The following is a 13,829-nucleotide window of genomic DNA, read 5'->3' on the forward strand; positions in this document are numbered from 1 at the left end:
ACGTTATAAAAACAAGGTCTTGACGATGCCGCGGCGCGTGCGTGTGTGGTTGTTCTCGAAACGCTCAACGACGATAATGGAGAGAACCGACAATTAATAACGGGTGCAGGTTTTGAAAACGGACGGCAACGGGATGCCGATGCAATGCAGATGATGCGCATGATGCGATGATGATGCGACAAAATAAAATAGACACACGACGAAAACGGAACGAAAAGGGGAATCTTCTAGAATGTAGGCATCGGGCTTTCACACACCCATAGGATTATGGTGGTGATCATGTTTTGCTCATGGAAGAGGTTTAGTCAACGGGTCTGCAACATTCAGATCCGTATGTACTTTACAAATCTCTATTACTCCACTCTGGACATGGTCCTGGATGGAGTTGTAGCGGCGTTTGACGTGCTTCGTCTTCTAGTGAAACCTGGGCTCCTTGGCTATGGCAGTGGCCCCAGTGTTATCACAGAAGAGTGTCATTGGACCCGACGCGCTTGGAACCACTCCAAGGTCGGTGATGAGCTCCTTCATCCAAATTCTTTCATGAGCTGCTTCTGAAGCAGCTATGTACTCCGCTTCACATGTAGATGCTTCCACGACTTCTTGCTTGCTGTTCCACCAGCTCACTGCCCCACCATTCAAAACATATACGTATCCAGTTTGTGACTTAGAGTCATCCGGATCTGTGTCGAAGCTAGCGTCGACGTAACCCTTTACGACGAGCTCTTCGTCACCTCTATAAACGAGAAACATTTCCTTAGTCCTCTTCAGGTACTTAAGGATATTCTTGACCGCTATCGAGTGTTCCATACCGGGATCACTTTGGTACCTCCCTACCAAACTTATGGCAAGGTTTATATCAGGTCTGGTACACAGCATGGCATACATTAGAGAGCCTACGGCTGAAGCGTAGGGGACAATACTCATCTTCTCTCTGTCTGCTGTCGTGGTCGGTGACTGAGTCTTACTCAATCTCATACCTTGCAAAACTGGCAAGAACCCTTTCTTTGAGTTTTCCATATTGAACTTCTTCAATATCTTGTCAAGGTATGTACTTTGCGAAAGACCTATGAGGCGTCTTGATCTATCTCTATAGATCTTGATGCCTAATATGTATGCAGCTTCTCCAAGGTCCTTCATTGAAAAACTCTTGTTCAAATAGGCCTTTATGCTCTCCAACATCTCTATATTATTCCTCATCAATAATATGTCATCCACATACAGTATGAGGAAAGCTACAGAGCTCCCACTCACTTTCTTGTACAGACAGGCTTCTCCATAAACCTGTATGAACCCAAACGCTTTAATCACCTCATTAAAGCGAATGTTCCAACTCCGAGATGCTTGCACCAGCCCATAGATGGAGCGCTGGAGCTTGCACACTTTGTTAGCACCCTTAGGGTCGACAAAACCTTCTGGTTGCATCATATACAACTCTTCCTTAAGGTTCCCGTTAAGGAACGCTGTTTTGACGTCCATTTGCCAAATTTCATAATCATAAAAGGAGGCAATTGCTAACATGATTCAGACTGATCTCAGCTTCGCTACGGGAGAGAAAGTCTCTTTGTAGTCAATTCCTTGAATTTGTCGAAAACCCTTTGCGACAAGTCGAGCTTTATAAACGGTTACATTACCATTTGCATCAGTCTTCTTCTTGAAGATCCATTTATTTTCTATGGCTCGCCGGTCATCGGGCAAGTCCACCAAAGTCCATACTTTGTTCTCATACATGGATCCTATCTCGGATTTCATAGCTTCAAGCCATTTGTTGGAATCCGGGCCTGCCATCGCTTCTTCATAGTTCGAAGGTTCACCGCTGTCTAACAACATGATTTCCATCACAGGGTTGCCGTACCACTCTGGTGCGGAGCGTGCATGTCGTGGGTATAAGTGTGACAGTAGATGTGTAGGGTACGAAAGGATGGGAATAGCCTTAGCTACGGCGAGGTTGTATGAGTTCAGGCCCCTCTGTGGTGGAGGTAAAAGCCCTACGTCTCAGTGCTCTTGGGAGCTTAGTGTCGAGTGGAATATAGGATTACAGTAAATGCCAACCCCTGCACCAGTGGGGAAGGGCGGCTTATATAGAGTGCGCTGCCCTTCACAACGGCCCGGTGGACAGGGGTGGAGTAGTGACGAATAAATGCCTATGTTACAAGTAACGTATGCCTTAAATGCTAATAATGGCGTGTGAAAACGTATGACCGTTGTCCTCGTGGGAGGTTACGATGTATCGAGTGGAATTCAGTCGGTACGATAAATATGCTCTGAATTCTCGTCACCGACTGGATGATGGGGGGTCCTTAGTTCAGTCAGAACTGTCTAAGGGCCTTGCCCTCTATGAATGGTAGTCCTTGGGTAGGACCTATAGGGCAGGACTATGACCCTACCCTGGGACTATAACCCCATCATTAGTCCCCGAACGGATCGGGGTTGGAACGACGAAGTGGTGCCTCGAGTACGGATCCGACTGGTATGGATGTGACTTTGGCGTTGTTTGCCTCGATCCATTTTATCCTTTCGACCAGTGATCCGAGTGAATATACCAGTGAAACGAACCGTCAGGGACCGAGTGCTTCCGCGGAATCTTTCGATGTGACCGGTCAAACTGACAGCGGCGGATTTTTTGGGATCTTCAAATTTCGGTTGCCGCGCGCTCAGCGGGGATGTCGACATCGTCATCGAGTAGTTTTTGCCGCCTCGATTACCGTGCCTTTATCTTCTCCACTAATATCGCAGCAGCCGGTCGGGGGATAAGATTTCGGGGCCACCTGTTAGTGACCCAGTCGGAACCTTATTTAAGCCTCTCCGGTGGGGGTTTCTTGTTGCGTTGCCCTTGTTACTCGCACTCGCCTCGCTTCTCCCATAGCTCCCTGCGCGTTCCAAGCCTCCTCCTTCCTCTCCTCCTCTGCGGATCTGCTGCCTTCACCATGACGAAGGGGCAGACGAGCAACCTCGAGTCGCAGAAGAAGAAGGCAACAGCTCCTGCTCAGCGGCAACAGCGAGCACTACCGGCGGGTTGGATCCAGGGGGATTTCCTCCCCTCCACGGTGACGTCGGACGACCTGCTGGAGCTGGTGGAGCAAGGCATGATTGCCAACAAGTCGTGGAGGTTGCCGGCAGAGGGCAAGACGGAGTCGGCGCCGCAGGAGGGAGAGCGCGTCTTGCTGCTCAACCACGTGTACATGGGCTTCTCCTTGCCTCCCCACCCCTTCTTTATAGGTATTATGAATCACTTCGGGGCGCAGCTCCATCATTTTCCTCCCAACGCGATAGCCCATCTCGCCGCATTCGTCACTCTGTGCGAGTGCTTTATTGGATGTCCCCCCCCCATTGGGGGCTCTTTAAGTACATTTTCTCCGCTAGGTCTCAGACTGTCAAAAAGCTTAGCCAGTCGGACGATAAAACCCATCTCCTCCAGCTCTGCGGGGGCTTAGGCTTACAAAAGAAAACGAAAAGTAGCTACCCCCCTCTCCAGTTGTCCGAGTCAGTTAGGAACTGGCAGTCGACCTGGTTCTACTGCCAGGACATCGCTTGTCTGAATGCTGCGACTGGGTTGCCGCCCTTTAGCCTAGACCGCCCGGCTCCTCCCACGCAACTTGCGCTCTCAAAGTTGGAAAAGATCCAGAACCAGCCTCTGGTCGACGCGTTGATAGCCGTCGTCCGCAAGGGAGTCACCGGAACGGACTTGCTGGAGACCTTTCTAGGTCGGCGCATCCAGCCGCTGCAAGCCCGACACCACGCCATGTGGCACTATGTGGGGCCTGAGGATTCCACTTGGACTCACCCAGAGTGCATGACCGGGGAGACGGTGACAGCGTGGGTCCGCGGCATCACAGGCGCATGCGACAACCCCCAAGGAGCCCGCCGAGTGAGGCCCTTCCGCGTCGACAACCCTCCTCCGAATGAGGTGAGCGCATCTTGTCGAGTGCTTTCAATCTTCTTAGATTTATCGCTTTTCTTGTGTCGCCGCTTGGTATCTAACGTTGTTGACTGTATTTTGTGCAGGAGTGGACCAACTGCCATTCTCCCGTCTCGAACGGGAATCCCGCTGAGGAAGAGGAGGGCAGCCAGGAGGGCAGCGTGGATAGCGCCGAGTACGTCTCCGACAATGGGGAGACGGAGGAGGAGTCTGAAGAGGAGAAGGGGGAGGCTGGGGAGCAGAGCTCGCCACCTCCACCATCAGAGCCTCGAACTAAGCGCCGTCACGAACCCACGGCTCGCCGGCTCCTCCAGCAGCTCCGAGTGCTCCGCCTGCTTCTCCCGTGGCTCCGAGTGCTCCGCCATCTCCTCCCGTGGCTCTGAGTGCTCGGAGCATGAAGAGGACCAGGGACGCTGCTGCCGAGCCTACGGACCAACCGTCCAAGGTGGCCAAACCGAGCGGGCCCAAGCCTCGGAAAGCTTTGCCTCGGATGAGGATCGCTGTTCCAGTTGCCTCAGCGTAAGTGTCTTATTCTCCCATCTTCTTTCAATATTTGATTGAACTTATGCTTATCGGACGAGTGGATTTTACTCGACAGAGCTGCCACCTCCGCCACCTCTCTGTCGCGCCAGGACGATGATCCCATGGATACGGATAATGCTGCCACATCTCAGCAAGGTACGTTGTGACGACTTCGAGAGTTTGCATTATTGTTTCGCGAGTGCTGTCTTTAATCTTGCACTTTTTCTGCAACCTTATGTTGTTCAGTCGGGCTTCCTTCGGAGGTGATTCATTTGGAGGAGGACGACCAAAGGGGATCAGGGCCAACTTTGGCGCCTGTCCTTGAGGTTGTTCCATCTGCTGCTGCTCCCACCGTGGACGCGCCGCCGACCGAGCCAATGCCGTCGACTGAGGCGGTGTCCCTCGCGGCGGAACCGATTGGAGCGGGACTTGGGATGCCCAAGGAGTCTTCTGTCGTGCCAGGTCCATCGGCCGTCCAGTACGACGCCCGACACCTCCCGGAAGACCAAGTGGGAGCTGCCAAGGAGGCCATGGTGCAGGTGGAGTTGATGGTGGGTGATGCCAAGGGAGCGTACGACTCCATCGCGTCTTTGTACAAGAGAAGCTTGGAGCTCCGAGACGATATCCGAGTAAGTGCGCTAGTAAGTGTTTACTTCCCTCTTGTAACCCACTGGGTGTCCAAGTGATATACTCGGATACAGTAGGATTATTTTGCAGTGGGTTCACTCAGAGTGAACCCAGTGGGTGTAGTCCCGGAGACTTCTGTCGAGTGCTTGCACCGGCAGTTGTCTTTATATTTATTTCCCGTTATCTGAGCAGATCCGAGCTGGTCTGCCCGAATATTACCAGTGGGGGCACTTGGAGTGCATCCACTGGATGTAGTCCCCGAGAGTAGTGTTACTCAAGTCGGGTAATAGCATTCTCGTAAATTTGCCTGTTCGTCATGTAGCTCAATAGGGCCGGCCTGTTTGAGCTTCATGCCAGTGGGGTCACTCTTAGTGAACCCACTGGGTGTAGTCCCCGAGACCGCTGTCGAGTGCTTGTATCGGCAGGGGTGTGAAAAACTTTGAGCTTTGTTTGTTTTCCTTGTTGAATGTGTCTGAGCTTCCCTTTGGGCTGATTTGGCAGAAGACTTGCGAAATGGGATCCGCGTACAATACTCTGAAGGCTCAAAAGGTTCAGCTTGCTGCGGAATTGGAGGCGGCTGTGAATGACTTGGCTGGTGTGAAGGGGGATCTTGCTGACCGAGAGAAGTCTTTGGAGGAGTCCCGGGAGACCAACAAGGCACTGGTGGCCGAAATTGAGAAAATGGGCAAGCAAAGAAGTGAACTGATGGGTCAGATGAAGGTGATGAACCGTCGATGCATTTCGCAGGAGAAGTATGTGAACGACTGGGCAAGGAAGATGATTGCACTTCTCGGTGGTAAGCTTTTTGCCGAGTGCTTCTTGGCTTTGTAATTCATTCTGCGCTTACTTTCTGCTCTTCTTTTCTTTGCAGATTTTGGTCTGGACGCTGAGGCTGAAGCAGCCGACATTGAACGGTCGGTTGTTCCGAACGTTCCACTCAGCGACGAAGCCAATTGGGACATGCTCCGAGCACATATTTGCCTTGGCAGAGTGGGACCTTTCATCGGCCGTCTCACAGAAGTCATCGGCCGGATCGACAAGGAGCTGTGGCCCGAAGACGATTCCCGGCAGGAAATAGAAGGGTTGATGACTCGGCTGGAGGACGTCCCGAACCGAGTGCAGGCATGGAAGAAGTCTGCTGCTCGTTGCGGTGCGGACGTGGCGCTATCTCTTGTCCGAGTGCACTGCAAGGAAGCTCGCGAAGAAAAGCTGAAGGCGTTGCAGGTCGCCAACACCAAGAAGCTTCGATTCGAAGATTTCATGGAGACCTTCCTCGAGACAGCCACTCGTATCGCGGACAGGATCGACCTTGACACCTTTGTGGAGCCTACCAGTCCTGGTGCCAGTCCTGGTGACGCTTGAAAAACTTTACCTCGGTATGCCGAGTGGTATCTGTATCAAACTTGGGCCACTGCTGTTGGCCGTCACATTAATGGTTCGGTGTGGATAAGCTTGATCCACACCGAGCCGACTATCGTAGATCCAACTTTGAATTCGAATCGAATATTTTGCTCTTCTTTCGCTAAGTTTTTTTTGACACGATTTTGGCTCGTGGTTTTTGTTTGGCGTTTCTTGGTGAAGCAAATGGCAAACATGCGGAGCATGTAATTGCCAGTTGTCTTCACATCCACATGAGCCTCAATGAGGGTCTGCTAAGCCTCCGAATGGATCTCGAGGATACACTCGAAGGAAGCTTTATACTTAGGCGATTCTGGATCGCAGCTAAGTCCCCGAATGCGGCATCTCGTGCGCACTCGGAGTGAGTTGATACTCATGTAGTTGTCGGTTGTCTTCACATCCACATGAGCCTCAATGAGGGTCTGCTAAGCCTCCGAGTGGATCTCGAGGATATACTCGAAGGAAGCTTCTTACTTAGGCGATTCTGGATCGCAGCTAAGTCTCCGAGTGCGGCTTTTAGTGCGCACTCGGAGCGAGTTTTGTACTTAGGCGATTTTGAATCGCAGCTAAGTTCCCGAGTGCGGCTTTTGGTGCGCACTCGGAGCGAGTTTTTTACTTAGGCGACTCTGGGTCGTAGCTAAGTCCCCGAGTGCGGCTGCTAGCGCACACTCGGAGAGAGTTTTTTACTTAGGCGACTCTGGGTCGCAGCTAAGTCCCCGAGTGCGACTGTTAGCGCACACTCGGAGAGAGTTTTTTACTTAGGCGACTCTAGGTCACAACTAAGTCCCCGAGTGCGACTTTTAGTGCACACTCGGAGAGAGTTTTTACTTAGGCGATTCTGGATCGCAACTAAGTCCCCGAGTGCGGCTGTTAGCGCACACTCGGAGAGAGTTTTTTACTTAGGCGACTCTGGGTCGCAGCTAAGTCCCCGAGTGCGGCTGTTAGCGCACACTCGGAGAGAGTTTTTTTACTTAGGCGACTCTGGGTCGCAGCAAAGTCCCCGAGTGCGGCTGTTAGCGCACACTCGGAAATCTATTTTTTTTACTTCGGGCGACTCTGTGTCGCAGCTAAGTCCCCGAGTGCAGCTGTTAGCGCACACTCGGAGAGAGTTTTTACTTAGGCGATTCTGGATCGCAACTAAGTCCCCGAGTGCGGCTGTTAGCGCACACTCGGAGAGAGTTTTTTAGACCGGAGTCTGCAAACGCGGAAGAATTTTGGACCTGCAAAAAATCAGTCTGCTTTGCATTACTTCAATGATACTTGTTCTTTACATTGCCTCCGTCGGCGGTCACGTGTAGAAGCGCTTCAGGAGATCTCCGTTCCATGCTCGCGGCTCGTCCGTTTCGCTGTTGTTGGAGCATATATCTCCATATGTGGTTTTGGTACTTGATGACAATTCCTATGGACTAATGGTTGCCTTAAGTTACATTTATAGGATTTGTCCATAGGCACTTCTTGAAGTCCATCTGTTGGGTTCAAGGAGTTTATATGATGACCAAGATGGTATTCATAGTATTATCCAAAGAATGGTCATAGAGACACATGGTTGATCAAGATCTCAGAGAAAGAGTAAATCAAGATGATCAACAGACAAAGCGTACAAGATGTACCGAGAGGGATCAAGTGATCCCATGGTATGGATTTGTCCATAGGCACTTCTTGAAGTCCATCAGTTGGGTTCAAGGAGTTTATATGATGACCAAGATGGTATTCAAGGTATTATCCAAAGAATGGTCATAGAGACACATGGTTGATCAAGACCTCAGACAAAGAGTAAATCAAGATGATCAACACACAAAGCGTACAAGATGTATCGAGAGGGATCAAGTGATCCCATGGTATGGTAAGCATTGTCCATTACGTGTTTGTGTACTAACCCATGGTCTTCGTGAGAGTTCTATGTGGGGGTTAGGTGTGTTTACATGGGCTTGCGTCAAAGGGAAGATCTCATACAACCCATGGAGTATGACGTCAAGTTGTGATCATCATCAATGGTTGATCAAGATCTCAGACAAAGAGTAAATCAAGATGATCAACACACAAAGCGTACAAGATGTACCGAGAGGGATCAAGTGATCCCATGGTAGGGTAAGCATTGTCCATTACGTGTTTGTGTACTAACCCATGGTCTTCGTGAGAGTTCTATGTGGGGGTTAGGTGTGTTTCCATGGGCTTGCGTCAAAGGGAAGATCTCATACAACCCATGGAGTATGACGTCAAGTTGTGATCGTCATCAAGATTGCGGTGTGCAAGTTCAAGTGGATCAGCATGAAGATAGCATGCTTGAAGCTTGCCGTCCATTGTCGTGGCAATGTACTTGTGAAGATATGCTGAAGAGTGGCTCACCCATAGTGAGTATGGGGGAGCAATTAACTAGTCTTCATCAAGCCAACACAATCAAGAAAGGTGGTCCATCTTGAGGAAGCCAAGATCATCATCATCTAGCTCAAGAGGACGAGGTGCAAGGTATAGGTTTGCCCTTGATAGGTTTTCTGGTTAGGATAGATTGCTGTTCTATCAAGGGGGGGCTCTCAAGTCAGTAGCTTGATCGTATCGTTCGTTGAGAGCTCAAACCATTTGCATCCTTGCATCATACTTCTTGGTTCTTGTTTGGTGTTTCTCTTTGTGAGTTTTAGAGCTTATGGTCATCTTCGTGACAAGCTCGAGTTCATCGAAAACGGAGTCCATATGCATCTACTATGATGTTTTCGATGTTGGAGTTTTTGCCGGTTCTTCATTCATAGAGATCTCACATCTCTATATCTTTGGCATATTCATAACCGCTTGGTCTTAAGATTTCCAACAAGCTTGGGTTCGCTCGATTCGGAGCTCGTATGCGAAAGTTATGGCTGTTTGGATAGCCCTTGTCGTCCTGAATCCAACAAGCTTGGGTTCGCTCGATTCGGAGCTCGTATGCGAAAGTTATGGCTGTTTCAGTGGCGAGCGGTAGTACCGCTGGACCTAGCGGTAGTACCGCTGAACCTAGCGGTAGTACCGCTAGAGTTGGCGGTAGTACCGCTGGCCCAACGGTAGTACCGCTGACTGGCGGTAGTACCGCCCCTGGTCAGCGGTAGTACCGCTCCAGGAGCTTAGTACCGCCTGCCTAGCGGTTGTTCGTGGACGGACCTTTTTGCGAAGACTTTCTTGGCGGTGGTAGTGCCGTTGCACTACCAGGGGCCCAGCGGTAGTACCGCTGGAGTGCCAGCGGTAGTACCGCTGCAGCCAGCGGTAGTACCGCTAGAGCTTGGGCAGAAAGTGGGGGTAACGGTCTGATTCCTTCCCCCACTATATAAAGGGGGTCTTCTTCCCCCTTGGTTTTATCCATCTGTTGAGCTCTTGTTCTACCTCCATTGTTGACATTCTTAGAGCTTGCTTACTCTCAATCCCTCCAATGATTCTTGCTTGTTCTTGAGGGAAAAGAGAGAGGAGATCTAGATCCACATCTCCACCAATCACTTTCTCCTCTATGTGAGGGGAACCCCTTGGATCTTGATCTTGGAGTTCTTTGTGAGCTCCTTGTTCTTCCTCTCATATTTCTCCATAGCTTTTGTTGTTGTGGAGGGATTTGAGTGTGAGGGACTTGACCACTTCGTGTGTTCTTGCCATTGCATTAGTTGCATCGGTTTGAGTTCTCCACGGTGATACGTGGAAGTGAGAAGTTGAGAAGCTTACTACCTTTGGTACTTAGTACCCTTGATATTGTTCTTCGTGGATGCTTTGGCGTCCTAGAAGCTTGGTGGTGTCTCGGAGCTCAATCATTGTGGTGTGAAGCTCCGGGAAGCGTCGGGGTCTCCAATTAGGTTGTGGAGATTGCCCCGAGCAATTTGTACGGGTACCGGTAATCGCCCCCAAGGGTTGCCACGTGTACGGGTTCGGTGACCGCCCCCAAGGGTTGCCATTTGTACGGGTTCGGTGACCGCCCCCAAGGGTTGCCATTTGTACGGGTTCGGTGACCGCCCCCAAGGGTTGCCATTTGTACGGGTTCGGTGACCGCCCTCAAGGGTCCCTTAGTGGAATCACGGCATCTTGCATTGTGCGAGGGCGCGAGGAGATTAAGGTGGCCTTAGTGGCATCTTGGGGAGCATTGTGCCTCCACACCGCTCTAACGGAGATTAGCATCCGCAAGGGTGTGAACTTCGGGATACATCATCGTCTCCCCGTGCCTCGGTTATCTCTTACCCGAACCCTTTACTTATGCACTTTACTTTGTGATAGACATATTCTTTATTGTAATATATCTTGCTATCACTTAGTTGTTTATCTTGCTTAGCATAAGTTGTTGGTGCACATAGGTGAGCCTAGTTGTTTGTAGGTTTTGTGCTTGACATATTAAACGTTAGTTTTATTCCGCATTTGTTCTAGCCTAAACCTTAACTATTTTAAAGCGCCTATTCACCCCCCCCCTCTAGGCGACATCCACGTCCTTGTCACCTGTCGAGGTTGTAGAGTCGATATGCTCCATTGTTCAGCACCTTAGAGATGATGAAGGGTCCTTCCCAGGTGGGAGCCAACTTGTGAGGCCTCTGCTGGTCCACTCGGAGCACCAGGTCACCTGCTTGGAATGTGCGACTCCTGACGTGCCGCGCGTGAAAACGCCGCAGATCTTGTTGATAAATTGTTGAGCGAGTCAGTGCCATCTCGCGCTCTTCTTCTAGTAGATCCACTCCGTCTTGCCTGGCCTGCTCCGCTTCGGCTTCGGAGAAGAGTTCGACTCGTGGAGAGTTATGAAGCAAGTCACTCGGAAGGACTACCTCTGCTCCATAAACGAGGAAGAACGGGGATCGCCCTGTAGATCTACTCGGAGTTGTGCGGAGGCCCCACAACACCGAAGGCAGCTCGGTGACCCATGCGCCGGCGGCATGTCCAACTTCTCGCAGGAGCCGAGGCTTCAACCCTTGAAGAATAAGTTCGTTCGCCCGCTCTGCTTGCCCGTTGGTTTGAGGGTGCGCCACAGATGCAAAATCCACTCGGATACCTTGGCCTGTGCAAAAACCTTTGAATCTGTCCGAGTCAAAGTTTGTGCCATTGTCAGTGATTATGCTGTGCGGGACTCCGAATCTGGAGATGATGTCTCTGACAAATTTGATGGTCGTAAGGGCGTCGAGCTTCTTGATGGGCTTGGCTTCAATCCACTTGGTGAACTTGTCGACTGCCACCAACAGATGAGTGAATCCCCCTTGGCCTGTTCTGAATGGACCGACTGTATCTAATCCCCACACTGCGAACGGCCAAACAAGAGGGATTGTCTTCAGCGCAGATGTTGGCTTGTGGGACTTGTTCGAATAAAACTGACAGCCTTCGCATCGGTCGACCATATCCTTTGCCATTTCATTCGCCTGCAACCACAAGAAGCCAGCTCTAAATGCTTTGGCGACGATTGCTCTTGAGGAGGCATGATGGCCGCAAGTTCCCGAGTGAATTTCTTCCAGGATTAACTATCCCTCCTCAGGGGAAATGCATCGCTGAAGGACTCCTGAAACACTTTCCTTGTACAACTGGACATCAATGACGGTGAAGGACTTCGACCTGCGGACGATCTGCCTCGCTTGGACTTTGTCCTCTGGTAATTCTTGCCTCAGGATGTATGCAATGAACGGCACAGTCCAGTCGGGGATGATAGCAAGAATCTCCATGATCAAATCAACCACAGCGGGGACCTCAACTTCAGTCGGATCTGTTGAACTCTTCGGTTGTACCGGTTCCTCTGTAAAGGGGTCTTCTTTCACCGAAGGGAGATGTAGGTGCTCATGGCAGACATCACTCGGGACTGGTCTCCGAGTGGATCCGAGTTTTGCCAACTCATCAGCTGCTTAGTTCTTCAGTTGCGGAACATGGTGAAGTTCCAGACCTTCAAACTTCTTCTCGAGCTTCCTTACTGCGTTGCAGTATGCAGTCATGGTGGGGTTCCTGACATCCCACTCCTTCATCACTTGATTAACCACCAAATCTGAATCGCCATAGACCATCAGGCGACGGACGCCGAGTGTGATGGCCATGCGCAATCCGTAAAGGAGAGCTTCATACTCTTCCTCATTGTTGGAAGAATCGAAATGTATCTGCAACACATACTTAAGCTTATCACCTTTCGGCGATATGATCACTACGCCAGCGCCGGAGCCATTCAGCATCTTGGACCCATCGAAGAACATAGTCCAATGAGCCGAGTAGATGTGAGTCGGTTGCTGTTGTTCTACCCATTCTGCTATGAAGTCAGCCAGAGCTTGAGACTTTATAGCCTTCTTGGCTTCAAACTTGATGTCGCAGTATAACATCTCCATAGCCCACTTCGCCACTCGGCCTGATGCGTCTCGATTGTGGAGGATTTCCGACAACGGAGCATCAGAAACGACAGACACCGAGTGGTCTTGGAAATAGTGAGCCACCTTCTTTGCAGTCATGTAGATCCCATAAATAAGCTTTTGATAATGGGGATACCTCTACTTGGAAGGAGTCAGGACTTTGGAGACATAATATACTGGCCGCTGAACCTTGTACGCTTTGCCTTCTTCTTCACGTTCGACTGTGAGAACAGTGCTGACGACTTGATTTGTAGCCGCGATGTACAGAAGAAGGGGTTCTTTACTGAGCGGGGCAGTAAGAACCGGCTGGGTGGAAAGCAGGGCTTTGAGGTCGTCGAATGCGATCTGGGCTTCGTCTCTCCACTCGAAAGTATCTGATTTCTTCATGAGTCGGTACAGAGGTAACGCCTTCTCGCCGAGTCGAGCGATAAACCTGCTCAAAGCTGCTAGGCAACCTGTGAGCCTTTGAACATCATGTATTCTGACCGGCCGCTCCATTCAGACGATGGTCCCGATCTTTTCGGGGTTGACATCGATTCCTCGTTCGGAAACGAAGAAACCGAGTAACTTTCTGCTGGGAACACCGAATGAACACTTGGCAGGGTTGAGCTTGATATCATACCTACGAAGGTTGGCGAATGTTTCTTCCAAGTCAGTCAGCAGGTCGGAACCTTTGCTTGACTTGACTACGATATCGTCCATATATGCCTCCACATTTCGACCGATCTGGTCAAGGAGGCATTTCCGGATCATGCGCATAAAATTTGCTCCTGCATTCTTCAAACCGAATGGCATAGTGATGTAGCAGAAACACCCGAATGGGGTGATGAAGGCTGTTTTCAATTCATCCAGACCATACAGACGGATCTGATGATAGCCCGAATAGGCATCAAGGAATGATAAACGCTCGCAACCCGCAGTCGAATCGACAATTTGATCAATGCGGGGGAGCGGGAAATGATCTTTCGGGCAGACCTTATTGAGATGCTTGAAGTCGATGCACGTAGGGAGGGACTTGTCCTTCTTGGGCACCATGACAACATTGGCGAGCCACTCGGAGTGGTGTA

The sequence above is a fragment of the Hordeum vulgare genome, chromosome 1H (genome assembly GCF_904849725.1).
Source record: "Hordeum vulgare subsp. vulgare chromosome 1H, MorexV3_pseudomolecules_assembly, whole genome shotgun sequence".
Classification (NCBI taxonomy): Eukaryota; Viridiplantae; Streptophyta; class Magnoliopsida; order Poales; family Poaceae; genus Hordeum; species Hordeum vulgare.